This window comes from Myotis brandtii, unplaced genomic scaffold (assembly GCF_000412655.1).
Source record: "Myotis brandtii unplaced genomic scaffold, ASM41265v1 scaffold7, whole genome shotgun sequence".
Classification (NCBI taxonomy): Eukaryota; Metazoa; Chordata; class Mammalia; order Chiroptera; family Vespertilionidae; genus Myotis; species Myotis brandtii.
In genome coordinates this window covers 127,198-143,626 of record NW_005370740.1, presented here as the reverse complement: position 1 = coordinate 143,626, position 16,429 = coordinate 127,198, and the positions used below count along the sequence as shown (strand labels likewise).

Below are 16,429 nucleotides of genomic sequence, written 5' to 3'. Positions count from 1 at the left end.
ATTTCTGGGCTCTCTATTCTATTCCATTGATCTATATGTCTGTTCTTGTGCCAGTATCAGGCAGTTTTGAGAACAGTGGCTTTGTAATACAGCTTGATATCTGGTATTGAGATCCCTCCTACTTTGTTCTTCTTTCTCAGGATTGCAGCAGCTATTCGTTTTTTGTTGTTGTTCTTTATTCCAGATGAATTTTTGGAGAGTTCATTTAATGGGGAGTGCATTTAATCTATAGATTGCTTTGGGTAGTATGGACATTTTGATGATGTTGATTCTATAAATCTAAGAACACGGTATGTTTTTCCATCTGTTTATGTCTTCTTCTATCTCTTTTTTCAATGTCCTGTAGTTTTCTGGGTAGAGGTCTTTTACTTCCTTAGCTAAGTTTATTCCTAGGTATCTTAATTTTTTTTGGTGCAATGGTAAATGGGATTGTTTTTTTTTAATTTCTCTTTCTGTAAGTTCACTATTGGCGTATAAAAATGCCATAGTTTTCTTGGCGTTAATTTTGTATCCTGCCACATTGCCAAATTCATTTATTAAGTCTAATAATTTTTTGATGGAGTCTTTAGGGTTTTCTAAGTACCGTATCATGTCAACTGCGAATAATGACCATTTTACTTCTTCTTTTCCAATTTGGATGCCTTTTATTTCTTCTTCTTGTCTAATTGCAATGGCTAATACCTCCAGGACTATGTTGAACAGGAGTGGTGAGAGTGGGCATCCCTGTCTTGTTCCTGTTTTTAGGGGAAATGGTGTTAGTTTTTGTCCATTGAGTATGATGTTGGCTGTGGGTTTGTCATATATGGCTTTTATTATGTTGAGGTATGATCCTTCTACTCCCACCTTGCTGAGAGTTTTTATCAAAAATGGGTGTTGAATTTTGTCAAATGCTTTTTCTGCATCAATTGATATGACCATGTGGTTTTTTTCTTTCAATTTGTTTATGTGATGTATCACGTTGATTGATTTGCGGATATTGTACCATCCTTGCATCCCTGGAATAAATCCTACTTGGTCATGGTGTATGATCTTTCTGATGTACTGCTGGATCCGATTTGCTAAGATTTTGTTGAGGATTTTGGCATCTATGTTCATGAGGGATATTGGCCTGTAATTCTCTTTCATTGTGTTGTCTTTACCTGGTTTTGGTATTAGGGTGATGCTGGCTTCATAGAATGAGCTTGGAAGTGTTCCTTCCTCCTGAATTTTTTGTAGTAGTCTGAGGAGGATAGGTTTTAGTTCTTCCTTGAAAGTTTGGTAAAACTCCCCTGAGAAGCCATCTGGTCCTGGGCTTTTGTTTGCTGGAAGCTTTCTGATGACTGCTTCAATTTCTTCCATAGTTATTGGCCTATTGAGATTTTTAGATTCTTCCTGATTGAGTGCTGGAATGTTGTATTTTTCTAGGAATTTGTCCATTTCCTCCAGGTTGTCTAGTTTGTTGGAGTAGAGCTGTCCATAGTATTGTTTAACAATCATTTGTATTTCTGTGGGGTCTGTTGTTATTTCGCCTCTATCGTTTCTGATTTGGTTTATTTGGGTCCTCTCTCTTTGCTTCTTGGTGAGCCTGGCTAGAGGTTTGTCAATCTTGTTTATCCTTTCAAAGAACCAGCTCTTGGTTTCATTGATTTTCTGTATTGTTTTTTTGGTCTCTATGTCATTTATTTCTGCTCTAATCTTTATTATCTCCTTCCTTCTGCTCACTCTGGGGTTTTCTTGTTGCTCTCTTTCTAATTCTTTGAGCTGTAGATTTAGATGATTTACTACCATTTTTTCTTGTTTTTTGAGATAGGCCTGTAGAGCTATAAACTTCCCTCTCAGGACTGCTTTCATTGTGTCCCATAGGTTTTGGATTGTTGTGTTTTCATTGTCATTAGTTTCCAGGATGTTTTTAATTTCTTCTTTGATCTCATTGGTAACCCAATCAATATTTAATAACATGCTATTCAGCTTCCAAGTGTTTGAGTATTTTGGGTTGTTTTTATTGTAGTTTATTTCTAACATTATGCCATCGTGGTCTGAGAAGAAGCTTTTTATGATTTCAATCTTCTTGAATTTGTGGAGACTTTGCTTGTGACCCAATATGTGGTCTATTTTTGAATATGTCCCATGAGCACCTGAGAGGAATGTATATTCCATGGCTTTGGGGTGAAGTGTTCTGAAGATGTCAATTAAGTCCATCTGATCTAGTGAGTCATTTAGGATTGCTGTTTCTTTGCTGATTGTTTGTCTAGCGGGCTTATCCAGTGGTGTCAGTGGTGTATTAAAGTCCCCTACTATGATTGTATTGTTGTCGATCTCTCCTTTGATATCTTCCAGGAGTTTTTTTATGAATTTGGGTGCTCCTGCATTGGGTGCATATATGTTTACCAGGGTTATATCTTCTTGTTGTATTGATCCCTTTAGTATTATGAAGTGGCCTTCCTTATCTCTGGTTATGGCCTTCACTTTGAGATGTATTTTGTCCGATATAAGTATTGCTACCCCAGCTTTCTTTTCCTTTCCATTTGCGTGAAAGATATTTTTCCATCCCTTCACTTTCAGTCTGTGTGAGTCCCTTCTAATGAGGTGGGTCTCTTGTAGACAGCAGATGTATGGGTCATGTTTTTTTATCCATTCAGCCACTCGATGTCTTTTTCTCTTAGGCTCTCCTCCTGCTTTTTAATTTTTTTTCTAGAAGCTGCTCTGCTTTGGTATTTTTTCCTACCTTGTCTTCTAGCTCACTGATGTGGTCCTCTGCTTCTTCTAGTCTACTGTTGATGCTTTCCATTGAGTTCTTTATAGCTGTGATGTCATTTTTCGTTTCTTCTTGGTTCTTCTTCATTTCCTCTTGGTTCTTACACATATTGTTGAATTTGTCTTCCATTCTTTTCAGCCACCTTATGACCATTTCTCTGAATTCTTTCTCTGACAGGTTTCTTGCCTCCATTTTGTTTACTTCTTTTTCTGGTGATGCCTGTTTTTCTTTCATATGTGGGCTGTTTCTTTGTCTCCCCATGATCTCTCTTCTCCGGGTGTCTGGTTATGTAGTTCTCTCCCTGCTGCATTGATTTAAAGGCATAAAATACAACACAACAAGGCACAACGCACAAGGCACTGAATACAAATGTGTTCACGATACTAATAACCCCAAATAAAGGTGACCACCAAAGAAAGGAGAATTAGGGGATAAGAAAGAAAGAACAAAAGAAACAGAAAAAAGAGAAAAAGATAAAAAAGGAGTGCAAAAATGAAATTGGGAAAAGGAAAAAAAAAGTAAGAGAGGAAAGAAAGAGAATGAAATAGAAGAGGGGAAGAAACTATTTATATGGGGAGAAAACTCCAATAGAACAGCCACTAATCCCAACAAATGCCAGCAACAGATACCTAGAGATAAATGCAAACTACAAACAACAACTAATATCAAGTGAGGTGAGGGAAAACCGAAGCAAAAAATAACCGGAAAAAAAAACCAACAAAAAAATAAAAAGAAAAAGCGAAACGATCTCACAAACAAGCATAAAACCCCCAATATAATCAACAATCAAGCAAACAACAACAAAACGACAGAAAAAAATTTGGATAGTGAAGAAAGAGAAGAGAGAGTTGTATATGGGCTTAGAGCAGGGGATTGGAAATTATATAAGTAGGGTAAAATTTTCACAGGGGGTAAAAAGAAGGAATAGGGAAAATCTAAAGCAGAAATAGGGTATGAGAAACAGGACAACACAAGGTGAAAAGTGAAGAAGAGAGTTTTGGCATAAAGGTAAAGTTGAGATAGAGTAAAATGATGCTAAAGGAAAGATGAAAATAGAATGTAGAGCACTAATCCCAAAATAAAATAAAGAGAAAATAAAATGACACTTAAAAAAAAAAGATAAAATGGTAGTAGTAATAATACTGGTTAAAAGTAAAAATGTAGTAATTAAAAAGGTAAAATCAGGTGAAGAAAAAAATAAAAAATTGTAGTTTCTTAAGTAAAAGGTGAAAAAAATAAAAATGGGCAGTAGTTAAGGTCCTTCATTTCCTCTACTCTTCTGTTTGGCACGCCTTAGTCCATTAGTCCTCTCTAGCCAGTATTTAGGTGTTGTTTTCCCTATCACACTTTATACTGGTTTGGGAGAGTCGACTGCCCCAGAGCTGGTTCCTTGATCGTTACTCCCCGCTCTGATTCCCAGGTTCCACAAAAACAACTTTCCCCTGCAATTTCTGTGAGTGACCCCAATTGGGTGATCCTATGTTTTGGGTTTAATAATCAAAAGCAAAGATTTAAGGAAAAAAAAAAAGAGCCTGAGTATGTGCGTGAGCTCGCAACCCTCCACCGTCCAGCTCTGTGTTCAATTCTCTCAAAGTCTCTTCCGCACGTCCTCTCTCCCCTGGCACAAACAGCCAGCACACTGGCAAAATCTGAGGCTGCCTTTTTGCACCCAGTCCAGCTATGGGCTGATTTTTAGAGTTCCCTTCTGCCAGAAGCCCTGTGGGACCCCTTCCACATTCACGGATCACGCTGGCCCCAATGGCCGCGGACTTTGTGGGGCGCAGACTTCCCCCGAGCGCATTTCTCTCTCCAACCTGAATTACAAACTGCACCTTTATCTAGGCGAAATCTGAGGAGGAGCAGGGCTCGTCTGAGTCCACGTATTTGCGCTGCTTGAGATCCGGTGTTCCTGGGTTCATAGCTGGTCCCTGGGTGCCGTGGTTGCAGTGTCTCTGGATGTATACGCTTCCGATATCAGCCACTCAAGATGGTGCTGTCTCCGTGGCTGAGCCGGCCACTCTGGGAGAGATTTCAGCAGCAGTGGAGGCTGCCCAGTTAGGGGAGCCCGATCCGGCAGTCTTCAACAGTCCCCTGGAGTATAGCTGTTGCTCACCCACAAATTTACACTCTCAGGACGTCCACACACTCTCCTTTCGTTCTCTCACTCTCACACTGTCTTGCAGTCTGCCTTCCTGTCGGCAGCCATCTTCTCTTCAGCTCCCAGAAGTTTTTTTATGTATTTGGGTGCTGCTGCATTGGGTTCTTATATGTTTACCAGAGTTATATCCTCTTGTTGTATAGATCCCTTTAGAATTATGAAGTGGCCTCCATTGTCTTTTTATGGTCCTCACTTTGAGGTCTATTTTATCAGATATAAGTATTGCTACCCCAGCTTTTTTTCATTTCCATTTACCTGAAAGATATTTTTTCATTCCTTCACTTTCAGTCTGTGTCAGTCCCTTGTTCTGAGGTGGGGCATGTTTTTCTATCCATTCATTCACTGGATCTCTTTTGATTTGAGCATTTAATTTATTTACATTTAATGTTATTATTGATAGGTACTTGTTTGTAGCCATTTCTATTCTTTATGCCTGTGTTCCTTTCTTCCTTACTATTTCTTCTTTTTACAGCATTCCCTTTAGCATTTCTTTCATTGCTGGCTTGGCAATGATAAACTCCCTTAGCCCTTTGTTTGTTTGCAAAACTCCTGATTTCCCCTTCAATTTTGATTGATAGTCTTGTTGGATAGAGTGTTCTTGGACTCAGTCCTTTGTTTTGCATCGCTTTGTATACCTCCTTCCATTCCCTTCTAGGTTGATATGTTTCTGTTGAGAAATCATTTATCTGATGGGGGATCCTTTGTAGTTAACTCTGTCTCGCTTAAAGCCTTTAAGATTCTCTTTTTGTCATTAACATTTGCCATTGTAATTATGATGTGTCTTGGTGTGGGTCTTTTGGGATTCATCTTCCTTGGGACTCTCTGTACTTGTGTAACTTTTTTGTTCCCCATATCCGGGAAGTTTTCTGTCATTATTTCTTCAAATAGATTCTCTAATCCTTGCTGCTCTTCTTGTCTTTCTGGCACCCCTATTTTATGTATGTTACTTTGTTTCATGTTGTCCCAAAGCTCCCTTAGGTTCTCCTCCTGCTTTTTAATCTTTTTCTCCAGTTGCTGTTCAAATTGTGCTTGTTTCTAACTCACTAATTTGGTCCTCTGCTTCTCCTAGTCTACTGTTGAAACCTTCCATGGTGTTTTTTATTGTAGCTATATCACTTTTGATTTTCCCCTGATTTTTGCTTAGGTTGTTGTTTTTTCATCCATCTGGTTTATGAACTGTACGACCATTACTCTGAATTCCTTTTCTGACATATTGTATGCCTCTGTTTCACTTATTTCCTTTCTTGGTGATTCCTCTTTTTGTTTTCTTTGGGGATTGTTTCATTGTCTCCCCATTCTAGCTATGACCAGATGGTCCAAGCTCCAAGTTGCGGGGGCCTGAGGTGTGTGGCGGGAGCGTCGCACCACCTGAGCGTCACTGAAGAGCTCAGGTACTGAGATGTGTGGCTTCCGTGGGTCAGCGGGAGCCACACACGCCGAAAATCAGAGTCCCCACATGCCTGTGCCGAGAATCACAGTCATGGGCACTCAGTGTGGCCTCTTGCATTCGCCGAGAATCAGAGTCCCCATGTGCGCCGATAATTAGAGTCACTGGTGCTTGGTGTGGCTTCATGCTCACACCTACAATTAGATTACCTCATGCGCGCTGAAAAACAGAGTCCCTGCATGTGTGGACCAAAAACCAGAGTCCCCCAAGCATGTGCTGGGAATTGGAGTCCCCGTGTGCACATGCCAAGAATTGAGAATCAGAGTCTCTGGTGTTTGGTGTGGCCTCAAGCACTCTCCGATAATCAGGGTCCCAGTGCACGTGCGACAAGAAACAGAGTCCCCAGGGATGCTCCCTGAGAATCAAAATCACTGGCCCTCAGTGTGGCCTAGTGCGCACTCCCAGAATAAGTTCGTGCACGTGGATAATCAGAGTCCCCATGAGCGCGCGATGAGAAACAGAGTCCCTGGGTACATGCGCCAAGAATCAAAGTCATTAGTGCTCAGTGTGGCCTCACATGGCACCAAGAATCAGTCCACGTGTGCTGATAATCAGAGTCCAAGTGCACGCATGCGACAAGAAACAGAGTCCCCTCTTGTGCATGCAGAGAAACAAAGTCACTGGTCCTCAGTGTGGCCTTGCAAGTGCACCAATAATCCGAGTCCCTGGCCTGCTAGTGGGGTGGGGTTGCACATTGCCCAGTGTTGGTGGGAGGCTCGCTTGCGCACCACATGTCATGCAGGCCCTTTACCACTGTGGCAGGCTGGGGGGCAGGGGGGTGTGCTTTGTGACTAACTGAAATCTGCAGCCTGGAATGTCTGGAGTCTCGGTGTCCCTGGGTCTGCAGCTGTGGTAGCAGGTCTTTGTCCAGAGTGGCTGCAGGGTCCCGGTTTGCATCTGAGGCCAGTCTGGGTGGTGGTAAGGCTAGAATCCTAGTCACAACAGTTCTTCCCTTCAGTATGGCGTGGTTTCTGTGCCAGCGCTGGCCGCCTGGGAGTGTTTGCAGTAGCAGCAGGGTCTCACAGTCTAAGACCTTCCAATCCACCAGCCCCTGAAAGTCGTGCAGGATCTAACTGTCCCTAGTTCACACACACACTCACCACACACGTCCACACACTCCTCTTTCGCTCTCTCACTCTCTCACACTTTCTCTCTCCCTGCTATCTTGCCAGTTGCCATCTTCCTTCTTCCTGTACCACAGCTTTTTTATCCACTCATCTATTGATGGGCACTTGGGCTATTTCCAGATCTTGGCTATTGTAAATAATGCTGCTATGAACATGGGGGTGCATATATTTTTTTCTGATTGGTGTTTTGGGATTCTTAGGATATACTCCAAGAAATGGGATTGCTGGGTCAAAAGGAAGTTCCATTTTTAATATTTTTGAGCAACCTTCATACTGTTTGCCATAGTGGCTACCCCAGTCTGCATTCTCATCAATAGTGCACTAGGGTTCCCTTTTCTCCACATTCTCACCAACACTTGTTGTTTGTTGATTTATTGATGGTAGACATTCTTGCAGGTGTGAGGTGATATCTCATTGTACTTTTAACTTGCATTTCCCTGATAATTAGTGATGTTGAGCATTTTTTCATATTTCTCTTAGCCATCTGTATGTCCTCTTTGGAAAAGTGTCTATTCAGGTCCTTTGCCCATTTTTAAATTGGATTGTTTGTCTTCCTGGTGTTAAGTTGTATAAGTTCTTTATATATATTGGAAATTAACCCCTTATTAGATGTGTCATTGGCAAATACGTTCTCTCATACAGTGTGTTCTTTTGTCACTTTGTTGAAGGTTTCTTTTGCTGTGCAGAAGCTTTTTAGTTTGATGTAGCTCCATTTTTTTAAAAAAAAATTTTTCCCTTGTTTCTCTTGCCCTAGAACAGGGGTGGGCAACCCCTGGCACGCGTGGCAAACATGGCACACCAGTAACTTTTGCTGGCATGCGAAACCCTCTCTTATAATCTTCCATTTATAATTGTGAATCTTTGTTCTCAGTGATGAATTTTGTTAAGTCTCATAATAGGAGTAGCCTGATGGATGAAAGTAGTAGCTCGTGCATATCTCTGAAGGTCACGAAATATAAACCTGATGTAAAATCTCTGTCATCAGTGATGCAGCAGCAAAAGTCCCACTGATAATATCAAATGGAGTCATAAAGTTTTCTGTCGGACTATCAGTGTACATGTATACATTAAAAAATAAATGTATTTTTCATCATCATATACTGTGTTTTTGTCGCTCGAATGAATTTTATTATTTCTTCAAGGTTTTCCACATACGTACACCTTAAGAGATATCAAGTAGGCATAACATGTTCTCAAAAAATTAGGGTTGGCACGCAGAAGAATTTTGAGTCAGAGATTTTGCTGGTTTTGGCACGCACTCACAAAAATGTTGCCCACCCCTGCCCTAGAAGATATATTGGCAAAGATTTTGCTATGAGAGATGTCTAAGATTTTACTACATTTGGTTTCTTCTAGGATTTTTATGGTTTTGCAACTTATTAAGTGTTTTACCTATTTTGAGTTTTTCTTGTGTGTGGTTTAAGTTGGTGGTCTAGTTTCATTTTTTGCATGTACCTGTCCAATTTTCCCAATACTATTTATTGACAGGATTGTGTTTACTCCATTGTATGCTCTCACCTACTTTGTCAAATATTAATTAACCATAAAGGTGGGGGTTGATTTCTGGGTTTTCTGTTCTTTTCCATTATCTATATGCCTGTTCTTATGCTAGTACCGGGCTGTTCTTTGTTTGTTTGTTTTTGGTTTTGTTTTTTAGTTATGTTTCAAGTTTATATTTCATTTTATTTTATTGTTTAAAGTATTACATATATCTCCTTTTTCCACAATTGACCTCCCCCTCCACTCCCTCCCCCCAGGACAAGCCCCCATCACCCCAGTGTCCCTGTCCACTGGTTATGCTAATATGCATGTATACAAGTCCTTTGGTTGATCTCTTGCCACACACCCCCCTGCCTCCCCTGAGCTGTTTTTTAAAAAAATATGTTTTTATTGATTTCAGAGAGAAAGAGAGAAGAAGAGAGAGATAGCAACATCAATGATGAGAATCATTAATTGGCTGCCTCCTGTATGCCCCCTACTGGTGATCTAGCGTGCAACCCAAGCATGTGGCCTGACCGGGAATCAAACCATGACCTCCTGGTTCATAGGTCGATGCTCAACCACTTTGCAACCTTGGCCAGCCAGTACCAGGCTGTTTTGATTACAATGGCTTTATAGTATAATTTGATATCTGGTATTGTGATCCCTCCAACTTTGTTGTTCTTTCTCAAGATTGCTGAGGCGATTGGGTCGTTTTTGGTTCTACATAAAATTTTGGAATATTTGTTTAGATCTGTGAAATATGCCATTGGTATTGAAATAGGAATTGTATTGAATGTATAGATTGCTTTGGGTAGCAAGGACATTTTAATGATGTTAATTTTCTAATCCATGAACACGGTATATGCTCCCACTTGTTTGTGTCTTCTTCAGTTTCTTTCTTCAATGTCACATAGTTTTCCCAGTACAGGTTTTTTTGTTTTTGTTTTTGTTGTTGTTGTTTTTTTACCTCTTTGGTCAAATATACTTTTAGGTACCTTATTTTGTGTTGTTATAATATTAGATGGAATTGCTTCCTCAGGTTCTCTTTCTGAGAATTCATTATTGGTGTATAAAAATGCCACCAACTTCTGTATATTTATTTTGTATCTGCTTCGCAAAATTCATTTGTTAGATCCAGGATTTTTGTTGTTGTATTTTTTTTTTAGTACTTCTAGTACTTTGTTGAATAAGAGGGGTGAAAGTGGACATCCCTGTCTTATTCCTAATCTTAAGGGAAATGCTGTTAGTTTTTGTCTATTGACAAAACTAGGTTTGTCATATATGTCCTTTATTATGTTGAGGTATGATCTTTCTATTCCCACTTTGCTGAGAGTTTTATCATAAACTAGAGGCCTGGTGCACGAATTCGTGCGTGGGTATGGTCCCTAGGCCTGGCCTGTGATCAGGGCCATCTTCCCCAGCTGCCTGCAGCTGGCCCCTCCCCCTGCCTCCACCCACCTCTGGTTCCCCGTTCACCATTAGGCAATCAGAGCCTGCCAGCTGGGGGAGGCACCAAGAGGTCGGCCACTCCCTGGCCCTGCCCCCCATCCCAATTCCCCGTTTGTCATTGGGCGATCAGAGCCTGCTGGCCAGGGAAAGGGACCAAGAGGTGGTTAGTGCACCTCATAGTGACTGGCCATCTGAGGCTTGCCTGCGCCTTGGGCTGGCCATTGGCGGCTGTGGGGCTGAGAGGACTGGGTGACTCTGGAGGCAGGTGCATGGAGCCTTGCCGCGCGCCTGCTGCCCCGGTGGAGATAAAGGGACTGGGCGCTGCCATCTTGTGGCTGTGGGCACTGCCATCTTTAAGGGCATGGTAGTCAATTAGCATATTCCCTCCTTATTGGCTGTAGGTGCCACCGTCTTTGAGGGTGGGGCAGTCAATTAGCATATACCCTCCTTATTGGCTGTGGGTGTCACCATCTTTGTGACGGTGTGAGGTTCAATTAGCATATTACCCTTTTATTATATAGGATGGCTGCTGGATTTTATCAAATGCTTTTTCTGCATCTATTTTTCTTGAAGGGGGAGTGTCTTTATTGATTAAGGTATTACATATGTGTCCTTATCCCACCCATTGCCTCCCACCCCCCACTCATGCCCTCACCCCTTGTTGTCTGTGTCCATTGGTTAAGCTTATATGCATGCATACAAATCCTTTGGTTGATCTCTCCTCCTTACCCCCACCCTCCCTACCTTCCCTCTGAAGTTTGACAGTCTGATCAATGCTTCTCTGTCTCTGGATTTGTTTTTGTTCATCAGTTTATGTTGTTCATTATATTCCATACATGAGTGAGATCATGTGATATTTATCTTTCTCTGACTGGGGCTTATTTCAATTAGCATAATGCTCTCCAGTTCCATCCATGCTGTTGCAAATGGTAAGAATTCCTTCTTTTTTACCGCAGTGTAGTATTCCATGTGCAGATGTATCACAGTTTTTTAATCCACCCATCTGCTGATGGGCACTTAGGCTGTTTCCAAATCTTAGCTATGGTAAATTGTGCCACTATGAACATAGGGGTGCATATATCCTTTCTGATTAGTGTTTCTAGTTTTTTGGGATATATTTCTGGAAGTGGGATCACTGTGTCATTTTTCTGCATCTATTGACATGTGATTTTTATTCTTCATTTTGTTTTTGTGATGTATCACATTTATTATTTTGCAAATATTGTACCAACCTTGCATACCTGGAATAAACCCCATTTGGTCATAGTGTATTATTTTTTTAATGTGTTGCTTGGATCTCATTAGCTAAAATTTTGTTGAGGATTTTAGTATCTATGCTCATCAGGGATATTGGCCTATAGTTTTCTTTGTTTGTAGTATCTTTATGTGGTTTTAGAATTAGGATAATGCTGGCCTCGTAAAAAGTTCTTGGAAGGCTTCCCTCCTCTTGAATTTCTTGGAATAGTTTTAGGTGAATAGTTATTAGTACTTCTCTGAATGTTTGCTAAAATTCATCAGTGAAGTAATCAGTTCCATGAATTTTGTTTACTGCTTCAATTTCATTTGTTGTTATCTGTCTATTCAGGTTTTCTGATTCTTTTTGATTCAGTTTTAGAAGATTGTATGTTTCTAGGAATTTGTCCTTTCCTCCTGGGTTGTCCAATTTGTTTGCATAGTTGTTCATAGGATTTCCTTGCCATCCTTAGTATTTCAGTTTGTGGTTTTTTTTGTTAATCCTCACCCCAGGATATTTTTCCATTGATTTTTAGGGAGAGTGGAAGAGGGAAGGAAAGACAAAGAGAAACATCAATGTGAGAGAAACACATTGATTGGTTGCCTCCTGCAGTTGCCTCGACCAGGGCCCCAGCTGGAGAGGAGCCTGAAACCAAGGTACATGCCCTTGACTGGAATCAAACCCAGGACCCTTTGATCCACAGTCCGATGCTCTACCTACTAAGCCAAACTGGTTAGGCCTGTGATGTCAATTTTTACTTCTGCTCATTCATTTCTGGTTTTATTTGTTTGAGGCCTCTCTCGTTTCTGATGAATCTGGTTAAAGATTCATCAATCTTATTTATTTTTTTCAAAGAATCAGCTCTTGGTTTCATTTATCTTTTGTATTTTTTAAAATCTGTATGTCATTTATTTCTGCTTTGGTATTTATTATTTTCTTTCTTTTTCTGAGCTTGTTTGTTGTTCTTTGTCTAGTTCTTTTAGTATAGGATTAGATTTTTTATTTGATGTTGTTCTAGCTTCTTGAGGTAGGACTGTAATGCTATGAATTTCCCTCTCAGGATTGCTTTTGCTGTGTTCCATAGATTTTGGGTTGTTGTGTGTTCATTTTCATTTGTTTCCAGGTAATATTTTTATTTCTTCCTTGATCTTTTTGTTAACACATTCATTATTTAATAACATGCTATTTAGCTTCCATGTGTTTGAATGTTTTAGTGTGTTTAAAATTGTAGCTGATTTCTAGTTTCATGTCATGGTTATTTGAGAAGATGATTTCACTCTTTTTGAATTTGTTAAGACTTAAGTTGTGTCCAAATATGTGGTCTATCTTTGAGAATGTTTCATGTGCATTTGAGAAAAATGTATATTCTGCTTGCTTTGGGATGGAATGTTCTGCAAATATCCATTAAATTCATTTGATCTATTGTGTCATTTAAAGTACCTGTTTCCTCTTTGATTTTTTGTCTGGAAGATCTATCCAGTGATGATGTGGGGTGTTAAAGTTTCCTACTATCACTGTACTGCTGTTGCTCACTCCCTTAAATTCCAGCAAATGTTTTTTATATACATAGATGCCCCCATATTGGGTATATATAGTTTACATGGGTAACATCCTCTTGTTGGATTTATCCTTTTAATATTATGTAATGCCTTTCTTTGTCTCTTGTTATGGCCTTTGTTTTGATAGTCAGGTGGGTGGAGCCTTGAGAACCCAGGGGTTGAGTCTGCTGAAAGCTGGGAGAGTGTTTTTATTGGGTCTCCCTTGATGGAGAAGTGTCAGTCTGGTTCATGGGAAAATGGTGGGAATGGCCCCACCCAAAAGCCAGTCACTGACCCTTTCCCTGAGTCTGCTCAGACTTCTACACCCTGGCCAATGCTGCTGACTCTTCAGCAGGGCTTAAGACCCACAGGATGGTGTGAGAGGGATTTCTGAGGGTGGGTAGTAGCTTTCCTGCAGGCTGATTCACCTCAGTGGGGATTGCTCCACCCAAGAAAGATGGCTGCTGCAGGATTGGAGGATGACTCAGTACAGGAATCCTGTTGAGTATGCCCCCTACATTTCTCCCTAAAGCCACAAACCTCATATTCTCCTCAGGTGACTCCAGTCTGCACTGCACTCCCTCTGCTGGAGTCCAGGGTGAGTAGAGGCAAACAAAATTTTGTGTGTTGGCCCTTTAAGAGGGTGCCTTTATCTCCAGTGGGTTCCACCTCTCCTTGGCAGACAGAAACCCTGCCAGAATTTCACAGCCAGATGGTATGTGGGCATCTGTTCCTGCCTCTGGTGCTCTGGTTGGGAGCCCATTCTGGGGTTTAGGCTTCACACCTCTCAGAGGGAACCTCCCACAACTGAGCTATCCCTCTGTAAATTCAGCTGCTGCCCATGGGGGTGTGAGGCCAGCCCCTTTCGTATCTCTGCCCTTTCTACCAGTCTCTTAGTGGTTTCTTCTGCCAGTCCTTTGTCATAAGTATCCTCTTCAGAGTCTTTAGTTTGAAATTCAGGGTGATTGTTCCCCAATTTAGTTGTCTTTCCAGAGTGGTTCTGGGTGGAGGTCAGAGTAAGATCCATCAAATCTGTCACCATCTTGAAAAGAGCTGAAAAAGCCTCTTCTTACTAAGATTTTGTATTTTTTATTGCATAAACATTTTAAAGATATTTGTAAACTTTTGGTTAATTCCCAGAGTTGTGAAAACATTTATTTTGACAATTTTTTAAAAACCAGTATTTTAGTTGCTTTATGGAGGAATAGATTTGCAGAGACCCTGACTCTACTATTACTGTTTTAGTCTCACCTGCCTTTAACTTCCCACAGCTGTTTGTACACCTGGGGGAAATTTCCTTATTCTTCTTTAATTATGTGAATATTTGTCCTCCACTAGACTATAAGTTTCTTTGGGACAGGAACTTTCTTTGGTGTGTGCAGTGCCTTGCACATAGCAGGTGTTAAGTCAATTATCGGTTGGGCAAATATCTCTGTATTTGTTAGGCACGGTCAGACAAGGCAAAATGTCTCCGCATGGCAAGGTCATCCTACTGCTTTTATGTTCAGTGTTGGCTCTGTAGCAGGCAGTAAGTAATTTTCTGGAGATAACATCAGTTCAACCCTGCTGTTTGTCTTTAAGTTTTGGGATTATTATTTTAGAATATGGCTGAATTAATCCATTAAACTAATATGTAATATTTACTTATTATGTGCAAGGTGTTGTACTAGTGCTGTAGACAAGATAATAAAAGTAATAGAGTCTTTGACTCCATGGAGTTTAAAATTTAGAGGAGAGAAAGGCCAAAACAAAAATAAAACAACAACAACAACCCCCAAACATTAAGTACAAATTGTGATAAATATCATAAAGGAAATAAAATGGTGTCGAGATAGCAAATGTGACTATTTAGTACACTTACAATAATGGCCTTTTGTTGCAATGTCTTTGTATTTTGGCAGATATATGTCCTTTTGCAAGATAATCCTCAGTGTGTTTTAATTTTTTTTTGTCTTCCTAGGTTTTTTTCCTAAGAGATCTGTACATGTCATTTTAGCTTTATGTTTAGATATATAACATATACAGAATTCACCGCTTCATTCTTGCCTCCTCTTAGCCAGCATATTTTATCACTGCAATGGGGTCCTTTTTCTTGTTATCTCAGACACTGTTGGGGAAGACCTAGGTCAGATACGAGTAATGGGAACCTGCTACATTTTTAGAAGAGTGAATAAAGAAAATATATAAAAGCAAAATTAACACCCAAATATCTATGGCATTTTTATACACCAATAATGAACTCACAGAAAGAGAAACTTAAAAAACAATCCCATTTAGCATTGCAACAAAAAAATTAAGATACCTATGAATAAACTTAACTAAGGAGGTAAAAGACCTATACTTGTAAAACTACAGGACGTTGAAAAAAGAGATAGAGGAAGATATAAATAAGTGGAAGATTATACCATGTTCATGGATTGGTACAATCAACATCATTATAATGTCCATACTACTCCAAGCAATCTACAGATTCCAATGCAATCCCCATTAAAATACCAACAGCATATTTTGAAGACCTAGAACAAACTCTCCAAAAATTTGTATGGAATAAAAAAATACTCCAAATAGCTACAGCAATCCTGAGAAAGAAGAACAAAGTTGGAGGAATTACAATACCAGATATCAAGCTATTTTGCAAAGCCATTGTTCTCAAAACTGCCTGGTACTGGCACAAGAACAGACATATAGAACAGAACAGAGAACCCAGAAATCAACCCAAGACATTATGCTCAATTAATATTTGACAAAGGAGGCAAGAGCATACAATGGAGTCAAGACAGTCACTTCAACAAATGGTGTTGGGAACATTGGACAGATACATGTAAAAAAATGAAACTAGATCACAATTTACACCATACACAAAAATAAACTCAAAATGGATAAAAGATCTATATATATAAAGAGCCAGGGTCCACAACGACCGAAGGCTCAACTTAACACGGGAAGTCAGTGCTGCATTGCAATAATGGCCTTACTGCAGCCGGTGCCAGGGCAGCAACCCAGCACTGACTGCTGAGGGGACTGCTGATTAGGCCCAGGGAGAGGCCTGCAGAGAGAGAGGCAGGGTTTGATCTGCAGCCTCAGTGGCAGCTGTTGATCAGCCCTTGCCTATCTCTTTCTATCCGGGATCCACCAGCAGCCCCACCTCTGTTTCTCTCCGGGCCTCTGCGGGGCTGCTGATCAGCCTCGCCTCTTTGATCAGGCCCATAGATAGGCCCAGAGATGCTGACTGGCATAGAAACCATCCAATCAGAACCAAA

At 40.4% G+C, this 16,429-nt stretch overlaps 1 protein-coding gene and 1 long non-coding RNA gene across 2 annotated transcripts in view; one reads left to right on the top strand and one right to left on the bottom strand.

Moving 5' to 3' along the window:
* LOC106724057 overlaps window positions 1–12,803 on the bottom strand; it is a 22,564-nt gene extending 9,761 nt beyond the window's left edge. The window contains exons 1-2 of the long non-coding RNA XR_001359803.1: window positions 12,792–12,803; window positions 7,536–7,540 (exon numbers count right to left, since the gene is read on the bottom strand). This is a non-coding gene — a long non-coding RNA (uncharacterized LOC106724057). The remainder of the gene's footprint in view (window positions 1–7,535; window positions 7,541–12,791) is intronic.
* Window positions 1–16,429, top strand: part of USP18 (ubiquitin specific peptidase 18) — a 50,217-nt gene that overhangs the window by 19,632 nt on the left and 14,156 nt on the right. The gene's annotated exons all lie outside the window — the stretch shown is intronic.